Source organism: Malaclemys terrapin, chromosome 10 (genome assembly GCF_027887155.1).
Source record: "Malaclemys terrapin pileata isolate rMalTer1 chromosome 10, rMalTer1.hap1, whole genome shotgun sequence".
NCBI classification, from domain to species: domain Eukaryota; kingdom Metazoa; phylum Chordata; order Testudines; family Emydidae; genus Malaclemys; species Malaclemys terrapin.
Window position 1 is genome coordinate 22,700,976 of NC_071514.1, and position 13,778 is coordinate 22,714,753.

General features: G+C 43.5%; 1 protein-coding gene across 2 annotated transcripts in view; it reads left to right on the forward strand.

The window, feature by feature from the left end:
- The first annotated feature begins 4,039 nt into the window (after positions 1 to 4,039).
- Positions 4,040 to 13,778, forward strand: part of LOC128843866 (tropomodulin-3-like) — a 48,382-nt gene continuing 38,643 nt past the window's right edge. For both annotated transcript variants that reach the window (XM_054040954.1, XM_054040955.1), the window contains exon 1: positions 4,040 to 4,092. The gene's annotated coding sequence lies outside the window, so the exon portion shown is untranslated. The remainder of the gene's footprint in view (positions 4,093 to 13,778) is intronic.

Below are 13,778 nucleotides of genomic sequence, written 5' to 3' on the forward strand. Positions count from 1 at the left end.
CAGCAGGTAAATAAAACTGGCCCGGCCCGCCAGGGTGCTTACCCTGGCGAGCCGCGTGCCAAATGTTGCCGACCCCTGAAGTACAACCTTCTGTGCTGAGGCAGGACCAATTAAACTTAGACCATCCTTGACAGGTGTTTGTCCAACCTGCTCTTAGAAATCTCCAATAATGGGGATTCCACAACCTCCGTTGGAAGCCTGTTTCAGAGCTTAACTACCCTTATAGTTAGGAAGTTTTTCCTAATATCTAATCTAAATCTCCCTTGCTGCAGATCAAGTTCACTACTTCTTGTTCTACCTCCAGTGGACATGGAGAACAATTGATCCCCGTCCTCTTTATAACAGCCCTTAACACGTTTGAAGATGGTTATCAGGTCCCTCCCTCCCCACCCCCGTCATCTTTTCTCAGGACTAAACATGCCCAGTTTTTTAAACTTTTCCTCATAGGTCAGGTTTCCTAAACCTTTTATCATTTTTGTTGCTGTCCTCTGGACTCTAGCCAACTTATCCACATCTTTCCTGAAGTGAGGCACCCAGAATTGGACACAGTATTCCAGCTGAGGCCTCACCAATGCCAAGTAGAGTGGGACAGTTACCACCCATGTCCTACATACAAGACTCCTCTTAATACAGCCCACACTGATATTAGCCTTTTTTGTAACTGTTGACTCATATTCAATGTGTGATCCACTATAACCCCAGGATCCTTTTCAGCAGTACCATCTAGCCAGTTATTCCCTATTTTGTAGTTGCGCCTTTGATTTTTCCTTCCTAATTGTAGTATTTTGCACTTGTCTTTATTAAATTTTGTTTATTTCAGACTAATTCTCTAATTTGTCAAAGTTGTTTTGAATTCTAATCCTGACTTCCAAAGTGCTTGTGTCATCCGCAAATTTTATAAGCAGTCTTTCAACTCCATTCTCCAAGTCCTTAATGAAAATATTGAGTAGTACTGGATCTCTGCAGGATCACCCTCGATACAGTTTCCTAGTTTGACAGTGAATCACTGGTAACCACTCTTTGAGTATAGTCTTTACCCATTTGTGCATCCACCTTACAGTAATTTCATCTAGATCTTATTTCCCTTGTTTGTGTTATGACCCACAGGTCTCAAACATGGGTCTGGAGAGTTTCTAGGAGCAGGCAGCAGTGATACTCCAACTCTCCATCTGGAAGCCTGCTGGCACTTGCTTACCTGGGACCCACGAAGCAGAACACCAGTTTGAGACTCTGCTGCTGCAGTCCTATTGGCGGAGTCCCAGAGCAACTGATTGGCCCTACTTAAGCCTGCAGCAGGAACAGGAAGCTGTCTGTACAAGTGAGCTTCACCCTTTCCTGGGCTGAATGACTTCCTGCTCCTCTGGCTTGATTTCCTGCATCTGATTTGTGGTTCTGATCTCCCGGTATGCTGACTCCTGTCTTGTGACTGTGGACTTTGTTTCTGACTACTAGGTCTGGCTACCCATGATCTGTGATAGTTTGCTCATGAGACTGTCACATGGAACTGTGTTGAAAGCTTTACTAAAATCAAGATATCACATCTACTGCCTCTTCTCTATCCACTAGGCCAGTAACCCTGTCAAAGAAGGAAATTAAATTGGCTTGGCATGAAGTGTTCTTGACAAAACCATGCTGGTTATTTCTTATAACCCTATCATCCTCTAAGTGCTTACAAATTGATTGCTAAATAGTTTGTTACAGTATCTTTCCAGGTACTGAAGTTTGACTGATCTATAATTCCCTGGGTTCTTTTTCTCCCCCTTTTCTCCCCTTAACTTTTAAAGATAAGTACTAAGTTTTCTCTTCTCTAGTTCTCTGGGACCTAACCTGTCCTCCAGGACATCTTGAACTTAATTGCTAATGGTTCCAAGATTGCTTCAGCCAGTTCCTTAAGTATCCCTAAATATCAAACTTAACATTCTGAGAGAATATGGATTGAATATCAAGGGAGCTAGGGCTAAACTGTTTTCAATAGCAGATTCTTTACTAACACATGAAACTGATCTCAGCCTGAGCTTAGCACCTTTCAGAAAAGGCACATCTATTTATCCAGCTCTTCTTTCTATGGATACCTAGTCTACTGACGATATTCTTCCTATCTCTATCCTTTTAAAGCCATGATGCTTACGGGAGTCATTGTGTATTAGTTCCCTATAAATGGAAATTGGTTTCGCCTTAGTCTCAACTATATACATTGAACCCAGCTACTACAGTCAGTTCCACACAAATGCCTGTAATAAATAAATAAATAAATAAATAAATAACGTATTTAGCTCAGGCTTTGCATATTCCTTTTATTTCTATAGGCTGTATAATGCTATTGCTATGAATGAAAGTGTGACTGTATTGTACAGTATCTGCTGTTTGTCTTTGTGTGCATTTCAGAGAGGGTACAAATCCCAGTACTGCACAGACCTCCCCTGTGCTACGCTTTCCCCACAGACATATAATAATCTTTAAAATATTGTTTATTTCAACCATTGAAAAAGAAATTACACAAATCCCTTTGTGGGCATTATATTTGACCTCTGACACATGCATTAGGCTGTCAGGTTGGAAGAGGCTCGCATTCTAAGGACTGAAGGATTATAATCTATTGCTAAGTATTTGTGGGAGTACTCTTGTGATTATAAAAGTCTCTTCACTCACTCTTGGGCTGGGTGCCAGAACTACTGAGCTTTGCTTTGTGGGTCTCTCAGCCTGAGCATTCACAAGTGAAACTCACAGCTATTATAAAACCCAGTCAGATCGCTAGCTGAACACTCTTAACCTCATAGTTGTCCGCACAAAGGGTGTTTCATACTGTGAAACAAAGCACCCTTAGATTGTTCCATTTTACATATTCGACTGTTCCATGTTAAATTCACACCAAAAGGAAGAAACATTCTTAATTTTAATAAAATACAATGGGTAAAATTCAGCTCTTATTAAAGTCCATGTGAGTTTTGACATCGATTTCAACAGATCTAGGATTCCATCCACTATCTCACGTTAATTTAATAGTTATTTTAGCTATTTAAAGTCAAGTAATTTATAATAGACATATTACATATGCCCCTTTACACTGGATATGTCTTATGAGGCTGGAAGATCAGGGATTAATCCTGGCCCTATTGAAGTCAATAGCAAAACTCCCATTAACTTCGGTAAGGCCAGGATTTCACCCCTTGTTTCTATTCCTGGAATTGCAACAAATTTCCTATGGCAACTTGTGCAAGTCATGTAAGAACTTGGTTCCTCAGTCTCCTCATCTGTAAAATGGAGATAATACTGCTGTATCCTCTAGACAGAAAAGAAGACAAATCATTTTGTTGGAAAGATTATCAGAGGGAAGTCAGTATTGCTGTCAGAAATCAACCATGTCCAAGGAAATTAGAAAGATAAATTCAGGGCCTTAACATGTCACTTGCCAGTCTAGTATACACCAGGCCTTCGGGACAATAAATAAACAGAATAAGATCAGCATCTATAATCACCCTATACAAAACACCTTTATACCAGAATAAGGCTTGGTCTATGCCTAAAAAAAATTCGCCCCCAACCAACATAACCATGCCAGCAAAACCATCAGGATAGATGCAGTTATACTGACAACACAGTCCCTTTGCCATCATAGCTTACTTTATTCAGGGAACTGGTATAAGGTATGCTGGCAAGAAGGCTCTTTTGCAGTAGGGTTGCTGATATTGGTTGGACATATTCCTGCAGGTTTCATCACATGACATAACCTTTAATTCCTGGAGACTCCAGGACTATCCTGGAAGGTTGGCAAACCTAGTTTTGCAGGTATGTGCGGCATCTCCACTGTGAAAGTTTCCGGGTATGGCTATACTAGAAAACCCTTTTTAGTGTAGACAAGGCCTGAGCGTCTCCACACAGAGGGGGCTGCACCGCTTTAACTGTACCAGTAGAATTAAAACGGGACAACTTCTGGGTATCCCACAAAGCTATCCCGCTCACCCAGGACTACAACTCCCATGATGCCTGTGGCTGTCTTGTGCTCAGAGAGAGGGTGCGCAGGCGCAGTGACGGGGGAGAGGAACAGTTTCGCTGAGGAGAGGTGGAGGACGCTGGGTGTCTGCCGGTGCCGGGGTGAGTCTGTGGGGGCAGGTGGTGGCGGGCGGGCGGGCTGTCTCTGGGCTGGGCCCGGCCCGGGTGCAGCCCGCGGTGGGGAGAGGCCCGGCTGGGGGCAGCGGGCAGAGCCTCCCCGGACACAGGGCGTGGGGCGGGGTGCGCCGAGCCGAGCTGCCGGTGCGGGTCTCGGGGAGGCGCCGCGCGCCCCGCAAGCCGGGCACGAGGCTCCCCGCTGGGCGCGAGGCTGCTCTACTCGGGGTGTCCCCAGGAGCAGGGGAAGGTTTGGTCCAAGGGGCTCAGGCAGCGTCACAGCTCCACGCCCCGGGAAACTTCCTCCTTCCTTTGTCGCTGCGCTCAGCGCCCCCGCCCCCGGGATTCCCTGCCGCGCTGCTTTATCTGCCTCCTGACTTGAAAGGCTCATTAGCGTCCCACCAAGGGAAACCCCCCTTCCCCCATCCTCCTGAAACTCGCTGTCCTCGGGCTCTGGGAACAGCAACTTTCCCACTCTCTCCTCCCACCCCTACCCATTGCTCTGCGGCTTGCATTGTAATTGGCTCTGTTAGAACATGCAGCCTTCAAGAGCCTTGGGATGGTTTCTCGTTTCTTGAGCCATTCTGTTCATCCCCCGGCCCCTGATATGTTCTGGCTTGGGGCCTTGGTCTGTTGCTTTGAGATCTCCAGCCGAGTTTTGTTAACTATCGGAAAATAAATGCCCTGTCTGAAAACTTTCTTCATTCGTGTTGATGTTGATTAAGTATTCGATAATAAATCAAGATATTTGCCAACAAAGGTTTGGTGTTACAGGAATCATGATCACGTCTCACCCACACCTGCATTCTAAATCAACAGATTGGAAGTGTACTGCTTTTCTGTGTTAGTCTTGGAAGCATATGTTTGTAAAACAGCTTTACTTAAAAATGTAATAGAATAATCATCACAGGTCACCTGCAGAAGGGAGAAAAAATAGGCTAGTACTCTGTTTAGCATTTTTCTGAGGTATAAAGAAGGCCTTGAAATGGCTTTTGCCAAAAAAAAAAAAAAAAAGTCTGTGGAGTGACCTTTTTTTTTTAATGTGTGTTTTTTTTTTTTTTTTACATTAGAAGTGTTTGACTCTTTCTTTCATTATATTCTAAAATTCTTGGTGTTTTAAAATAACATCTATTTAGCTTAGTAACAGTTTGGTGAAAGGAAGCGTTTGTTAAAAATTCAGCTTTCCCCCACCCCGTTCCTCAATCCCTTCAAGTGAAGTATGCAAACTAACATTGTATGTTTTCTGAGACCCCGAGCCACTCCTCCCCTAAAAACAATGGAAAGGGCACATCACAATTTTTTAATCTTCTTCAGATCATCTTTAATATATGTGAGTATCAGGATTGCACTTAGCTTTCTTATTGTTTTGAAGACATGAATTCAAACATTCCTTTCTTATTGTTTTCAAGACATGAATTCCAAGTAGCAGGTATGTGTTAACCTTTCTATATCAGCAGTCTGATTGATCATATAAAATAGCTACAATTTATACTTTAAAAAGTTGGCCTGCAGAATCAGAGCTCTCTCTTTCTCTCCTCAAGCTTTGACACAACTCTCTTAAATTGTTTTGTACGTGTTCTGTAACTTAAAAACTGTGCTTATAAATAATTTTTAGAAGGCTACTTGCCAAGGAATGCTTTTCTGGCATACCTATGTTTAACAAAATGATATGTACTATATGGAGTGTTAATGTAGAAATCTTCCGGTAATGAAAACTGCATGTCTCATGAGGCTGTGTTCAAACAGGAAATAGGCCCATTATAAAGATATGTTTACGTCAAGGCATGTAACTTGAATGACAAGGTTCAGTGGGCCCCTTTGCAGTGTAAATGTGCATATACTTGTCTGTTTCTGTGTGCTCTGAGATTCTCATGAACAAGCTTGCTGTGTTGGCTTCTGAAAGGTAAACTGTGACCTAATGTATTCTAAAACATGATGTTAAGTTCTTTAAGCTAGAAAAAATAACTCTAGAGGAAGGCAGAAACAAATATTTTAAAAATATATATTTTTAAATAATTGCCATGTTATCAGCAGTGGCAAAGTTAGAAGATAGTTGGGTAATCCCGGAATGTAATTTAAAACAGGAAAATAGCGAGAAGGCTATTTCAGTAAAAAATTTCAGATCATAGATATTCAAACAGCTGTGTTTACAATACCCTGTTGCAGTAGAGACAAGAAAAGAAATAGTATCTGGGGAAACAACAATTATTCTAGGTGGGGTAATTTCACATTAATATGCCTTAATGCAAATTTACTTTAACACAGTTAATGTATCCTATACAATTACATTTTGCTAACTGATTGTGTATATAGATTTTTGATACACAGAAGCTTTAATGGGATGAATGATTTGGCATGGACTAGTCCTTCAGAACTTGGAAGGCTTGGTCTCTTGCTTTTCTTTCCATTGTTAGACTACCAAGTATGTGGGATGAATTTAAAATAGTTTGGTAACTGCTAAAACCTGTTTTGATATTCTAGATGAAAAGATAAAAGGGGAGCATCTTAAAGTGAATTTTTCCTTTCCCCTTTTTGTTTCAGGCCATGAGTGGGTCATCACTGCTAAATAAGCAAAAAAGGGAGAAATTATGTTGCATGCTATCTGGAAAATTAAAACTAAAGCATACTTTGTCTTTTCTGTTTTTGTTAGAGGATAACAAATCACTTTTGAAAATGCTACATGTGTGCAGTGTATAAGCAGGAAGTCCTTAAGTGTACACACACCTGTAACCTTAGCAAGTGATTTCTGCCACAGGCGCTCTTACCTCCCCAGGGCAGTTGATAACTGCAGGATTGTAGCTAGTTTGAATTAGTGTGTGTTAAGGCTTTTTTATTCTGGTATGCTTATCTTTCTGTTCTCCAGTTCAAGGTCTGGCATTTATCTACGATCGTAATACCTGCCCTTCGGCTAGCAAGGCTTACAAATCTGGAAATGCCTTTAAGCTGGTTGTGCTGAAGAGCACAGCTCATTCACCTGCTGTTCCCAGAAGCTCTGTGTCATTGCTACAGTGCTTTCAGCCCAATAAATGAAAAACCCAGTGTTCTTGAATCAGTCTCCTGTGGGAAATTTCATAATGTTATCTACTAGGTTATTTTGCTGTTCAGTCCTATTTGTATGATTCTATGGAATGGGTGATTGCGTTTTTAAGAAATAAGCATCCAGGTGTAGGATCTTATTGGACAAGATTATTAGGAATAATGTAGCCATCTCTTAAAACAACCCAGTACTGTGCTCACTTTGCATCTTTATTAATGCTATGTATTTATGGACTAAAAGTATAAGCACAAAAAGTAAACACTGCTAAGCTGAAAAGAGTCAGTAGCTCTTACTGATGTAGAGGGAAAAAATAGCAGGTATTGGGCAATATAGATTCTTCCAAATGTAATCTTTGGTGGAAACATTTTTTCTTTGCAGGTATATGGAGGTGCAAAACTGTAACATCTGAGTTTGTGATTCTGTATTGGGGATTCCAATTGCCCACAAAGGCATCTGTTAGTTTGACCAGAAAAGTGCTCTTGGTTGATTGCGGTCATTTGACAGGACAATTGGCATAAAGTATATAAGTTTCATTATAAGGTGAACTGCATTTTCTCCAACTATATCAAAATTTACAGTGAGAAAAATCTACAACTTGCACTGTAGAAAAACTAGAGTGGTGTAACCCAAGATGGGAATCCATCTAATGTAGTGGTTCCCAATGCGGTGCCTGCAGGTGCTGTGGTGCCTGCCGGGGCATTTATGTGCACCCGCCTAGTGCCCAGGGGAGAGAAGCTGCGGCCCCGCGCGTGACAGGACAGAGAACTCCGGGGCTGCAGGCACCGGTGTTCTCGGTCCCAGGTAGGCGCGGGGCCGTGGCTTAAGCCAGAGAGAAGCCATGGCCCTGCGCCTGCCAGGGACAGAGAACTCCAGGGCTGCGGGCGCCGGTGTGCTCTGTCCTCGCGGCTTCTCTTTGGCTTTTCTCTTCTCTCTGGATTTGTATATTATGTAATATTGTATATGATGTTTTTCGTATTATTTAATGTACCAATACAGAATAAGCCTTGAAAAATTGTTGGCACCCGCCACACTTTTCTGAAAACATGAATGTGCTACTGGCCACAAAAAGGTTTGGGACCACTGATCTAATGGATATATAACTCTTTAGGACTGGATTGGTTATGAAGAGAAAATGATTGCCATTTCGGGGCCAAGCACATGAAACAATTTGGTGGTGTAAGCTTAGTTCTTAGTAGTAGGTGGCCGTATCACAAAATTACCATAACTGTCCAAAAATGGTACTCTGATTGGATGATTCAGCAGAAATGCCAAGGTTTGAATGGCTGTAAATCAGTGGTCACCAACTGGTACATCATGATCGACTGGTCGATCCTGGAGCCTCTGCCAGTCGATCGCAATCTCTGTCTGCTAAAAGTCCAGCGGGGCTAAGGCAGGGGCCCCACTCTGCTCTGGGAAGCAGACAGCACACCCCTGAGGTCCTGGGCGAGGGGCAGGTGTGTCTGCACACTACTCCTGCCTGCAAACACTGACCTCGCAGCTCCTGTTGGCTGGGAACGGGGAACTGGGGCCAATGGGAGCTCTGGGGATGGTACCTGCAGAGAGGGGCAGCGGGCGGAACCATGTGCACCCCACCCCCTCCTTCCCCCCACCCCCACCAGGGGCTGTAGGGGTGTGCTGGCCGCTTCTGGGAGCGGTGTGGGGCCAGGGCAGGCAGGGAGCTTTCCTTAGCCTTGCTGAGCTGCTGCCTGAACTAAGCACCAACTGGTGGAAACCCGCATCCTGCCCGCCCCGAGCCCCATCCTGGAGCCAGCACCCCAAATCCCCTCCTGCTCCCCAACCCTCTCCCGAGCCCTGAGCCCCTCCTGGAGCCAGCACCCTGTACCCCTCCTGCACCCCAACGTTCTGCCCCAGCCCGAAGCCCTCACCCCCTCCTGCCCCCATGCCCCAGGCTCAGCCCAGAGCCTCCATCCACACGCCGAACCCCTCAGCCCCAGCCCAGAGCCCCTCCTGGAGCCAGCACCCCGTACCCCCTGCACTGCAACGCTCTGTCCCTGCCTGGAGCCCCCTCCTGCACCCCAACACTCTGCCTCAGCCCGAAGCCCTCACCCTCTCCTGCATCCATGCCCCAGGCTCAGCCCAGAGCCCCCTTCCACATGTCGAACCCCTCAGCCCCAGCCTGGAGCCCACAGTCCTTCCTGCGCCACAACCACCTGCCCCAGCCTGGTGAAAGTGAGTGAGGGTGGGGGAAGGTGAGCGATGGAGGGAGGGGATCAGGCCCTCAGGGAAGGGATGAGGTAAATCCTGAGTTGCACTTAAATTCAAAAAGTGATCTTGTGCGTAAAACAGGTTGGAGACCACTGCTCTAAGTAGTAGTGCGTAGTACTATTAATGCGGGATCCCACAATGAGAGTCTAAAACTAAGAATGTGCTGGTATTCATATTGCATTTATGTCACTTTAAAATAGACTTCTTATTTCTTCTAGTTTTGGTAAATGAAGATAAGTTGTTAAGTCTTGTTTAAAGAGAATGTGGGGTTCATAAATGGTTACGTGTATTCTTGTACATTGAGAGTTAAAGTTGCTGGCATTGTAAGACTTCCTTTGGGGAAAACTTTAGATTAGGCTCCATTAAGCAGCTGGAACTGTTTCAGTCTCTGATTGATGGTGGAATGCTGATAAAATCTGCCCGTAGACCCTCCTCTCCCTGCCAATTTAGATTCATCCGGGGGCTGATTGGAAGAAGACTCTGGAGTAACAAATGGGGGTAAAGTGAACTCTGTAAGCTTGCTGGCAAAAAAACAGCTCCATTTGTTTTTATGATGTCACTTCTATTTTAAAATCTGAGCTAAAAAAAAAAAAACCAGTTTAGTGACTTCAGTAAAGCTTAAGATTTCAGTTTCAACTCTCCCCCACAAAACTATGATTAGAGAAATATTAAGGCCCTGGGAAACTGTCCTGAAAGGTACTGGAGGTAAATTTCTCAGGGATGTCTTTGAAGGAAAAATAAAAAAAATTAGGTCTTGTTAAGCATTCAGTTCCAATCCACACTTTAAGAGAACACATTTACAAATAATTCAGGTGTTGAGGTGAGATGTATGAAAGTAGCTGAACAGTCCTTCAGAGGTTGATGACTCAGCTAATATAAGCAGCATAACATAAGAATATTTCTCTCCAGTGCTTTTATTTCTGTTGTTGCTCATCATTTTCCCACGCAGCAGCAGAGTGACCTGATTCCTGTTTTTTTCATTCCTGTCCATAGTGTTCTAACCAGTCTCATGTTTTAACTCTCCTGATGCTGCTTAAACCTAGGACTAGCAGAGGAGACATTGGCGTTGTCTGAATGCAGACTGGGACAGCACTGCATTAATTCATATTTGGAATGTAATACTGTTAGTGATGATGACTGCTAAAAACTATTTGTAAATGAAAGGTCAAATTTGCCAAAAAATCATGGCTTTGTCCTCCTCCCTCCCTTGCACCCCCCTCCCCTTAATAAAGTTTTCTATTTGACTGGCAAATGGGAGAATAAATTCCTCAAGTCCAGCTATATTGTTCTAGTATCTTAGTTATATGTACTCTGAGGATAGTGACCTTTCAGACTTCTACGTGCAAAGTTTAAGCTGTAAACTATAAAGTAAGATCAGTGGAAAACACTGGATCCTAGATGGACAGGGGAACTTTGAGATGTGGTTTGGAATGATTAATTCAAATAACAATGGCATTAACATGGCTGTAGCGAAAGCTTTTGTGAAAATGAATTGTTTAGTAAATTGGATGCTGCTTTGCAGAAAAGGGCACTATGTGCCCCAAAGAGCTTACAATCTAAATACTTCTTCCTGCCTCCTGTGATGAAGTGGGAATTTTCTGTAATATTTTGCATGAATATTGTGTGTACCTAAGGCCTTGGCTACACTGGCGCTGTACAGGGCTGCAACTTGCTGCGCTCAGGGGTGTGAAAACGCCCCCCCCCCCGAGCGCAGCGAGTACAGAGCTGTAAAGCACCAGTGTAATCGGAGCCTGCAGCGCTGCACACTCACTCGCAGCGCTGCAAGCTACTCCCCTCGGAGAGGTGGAGTACATACAGCGCTGCGACTACACTCGCGCTTCACAGCGCTGCTGCCAAGGCCTCAGTTTCCCCTATATGCTATATTGTTAACTAGGTAGCGGGAAAAGATTGTTTACTCTCTGCAGAGACTCAGAGATACAGGTCTGATCCACGCCTATTGTCTGGGGCCTGGGCCCCATGTGACAATGGTTACCTGGGAACAAGAACAAAGGACTGGGGAGGGACATGGTTGGGGGTTGTTGAGTGTAAGCTGCTGGAAGTAGGACACTCTCCTGAACTAGCACAAAAGACAAGTTTCAGAGTAACAGCCGTGTTAGTCTGTATCCGCAAAAAGAAGAACAGGAGTACTTGTGGCACCTTAGAGACTAACAAATTTATTAGAGCATAAGCTTTCGTGGACTACAGCCCACTTCTTCGGATGCATCCGAAGAAGTGGGCTGTAGTCCACGAAAGCATCCGAAGAAGTGGGCTGTAGTCCACAAAAGCTTATGCTCTAATAAATTTGTTAGTCTCTAAGGTGCCACAAGTACTCCTGTTCTTCTTTTAGCACAAAAGAGAGGCTCTGGGCTGACCCGGATGGACCATGCTGTAACTTTCTGTTCTATATGTTAACCAAGGACTTTCTATGCTGTTTTCCAGACAGCTAATAAACCCTACTGCTTTTACGATGCTAGCTGAGAGTCACTGCAGTGGCTGAAGTTGAGGGTGCATTGCTCCCTTTGGGTGTTCAGTTCTCTCTCAAGTGGATTAGCTGAAGGGAAATCATGGTGTGAAGCAGGGGCACTGAAGGCTCCAAGGTTCGGTCTAAGAAGGCGGTGAAGCCAAGTGTCTTATCCTAGTGAAAGAGTGAGACCCTAAGGGGGCCTGGCACACTGAAGGGGTTCTCCAGGGACTGTTCCAGAGCACTGGACCTATGGATCTGTGACACCAATATTTTGTAATGAATGAAATAGCGCACAAGCACATTTTTGAAACTAGTTGTTTGTATTGAATGATGGAAAGCAAGTAAGTGCCAAATTTAACAGTAAATTATAGCACTGTAGTATAGTTAATGGGAGGTGAAGGGTTCTAGCTTAGCAGGAATAACTGCGTAGAACTGCTGTTTGCCCTGTACTAAGAGTACTGGAAACCTTGGCAGCTTTTTGGAGCTGAGTATGTTTTATATAGATCTTAATCTTCTTTTGCAGACCACATTCTGCAGATAGTCGTCATGGTCAGGGACTCTTTTTGTACAGTGCCTAACACAGTGGAGTCCCGTTTCATGACTAGGGCTCCTAGACATTACAGTAGTACATATACGTGTCACAACGATCAGTGTTACATGGTAATCTTTTTTGGAAGATGCCTTTTTTACTAAAAATGAAAAGTGTACTTTTAAAACTAGTCTAATACTGATCCATAGGTATTTACACAGTGAACCCCAGAATGATTTTAAATGGTAGGTTCATCCCAAATCTTGAAAGGTGACTCTCACTTGTTTTAAGTAAGAGTATGTGTCAGGGGACGCTTAACTTGCTAAGGAGAAGATTCAGGATATTACTCAAGTGTTCTGTTATAGTTTCCGATTTTATTTTAGTAAGCTTAAAAAAACCCAAACCACGTATTCTATCCCACATCCTGTACACTCACAATTGCATCTGTGTCACTAAGTCTGCAGTGGGTAGGGCTGGTGGTCTCCCACTGTATTCTGTAACAGGTGTCTGTAGGTTTTGCAAATGGATGGGAAGCTTAAAATTTCTTCCATACCCTGGAAACCTGTAGCCTCTCAGATGACCTAATCACTTGAGAGCCTTGATTGGTTTATGATGCGGTATCAGTAGAACCATCAGGACAGCTAGAACAGCTTCTGAGATCAATATAGTGACTATATGGCATCATATATAAGACAAATGAGGTCCATGGACTGCAAGTGGAATCTTAATATATTACCAATATTTATCTTGTGTAACTTCCAGATTACTTTCTCAAGATGGAAGTGCTAAAGACAGTAAGTGGAAGGGAGTTGTGGGAGACTGTGTTGTTTGAGAAGTAGCACAAAGCCTGGTTGAAGAAGGCATATGGTACTGAAGTTGATCATATTGTTTTGTAGGAGGGGTTCGTTACTGAGCCACATCAGGACATTTTTTAATAGATTCGAATCACTGACAGCATTGCAAATTGTTTCAAATTATAAATAGCTTTGTGATATTTGAATGCAAACACTCTCACAAAGTTGAAAAACAGCTTAACTTGGCACTCCGAGTATGCAGCTTAGTGGCTGACAATGCTGTGTAATTAGCTGCAGGAAATGTTTTCCTTTGAGATACTATACTGAATGGCTTAAATTAAAAGGAAGGGAAAAAACTTCTCTGTTCTAGAGTCAGAAGTTAGTTTGTATACATATTGTGTGGGATGCACTGTAGTTACATTAATTACTCTGCAGATACTGTGAATCCTTAACAAAACATTTCAGAAATACACCTCTACCTTGATATAACGCTGTCCTCCAAAAAATCTTACTGCGTTATAAGTGAAACCGCGTTATATCGAAATTGCTTTGATCTGCCGGAGTGCGTAGCCCCTCCCCTCCGGAATACTGCTTTACCGCGTTATATCCGAATTCGTGTTATAT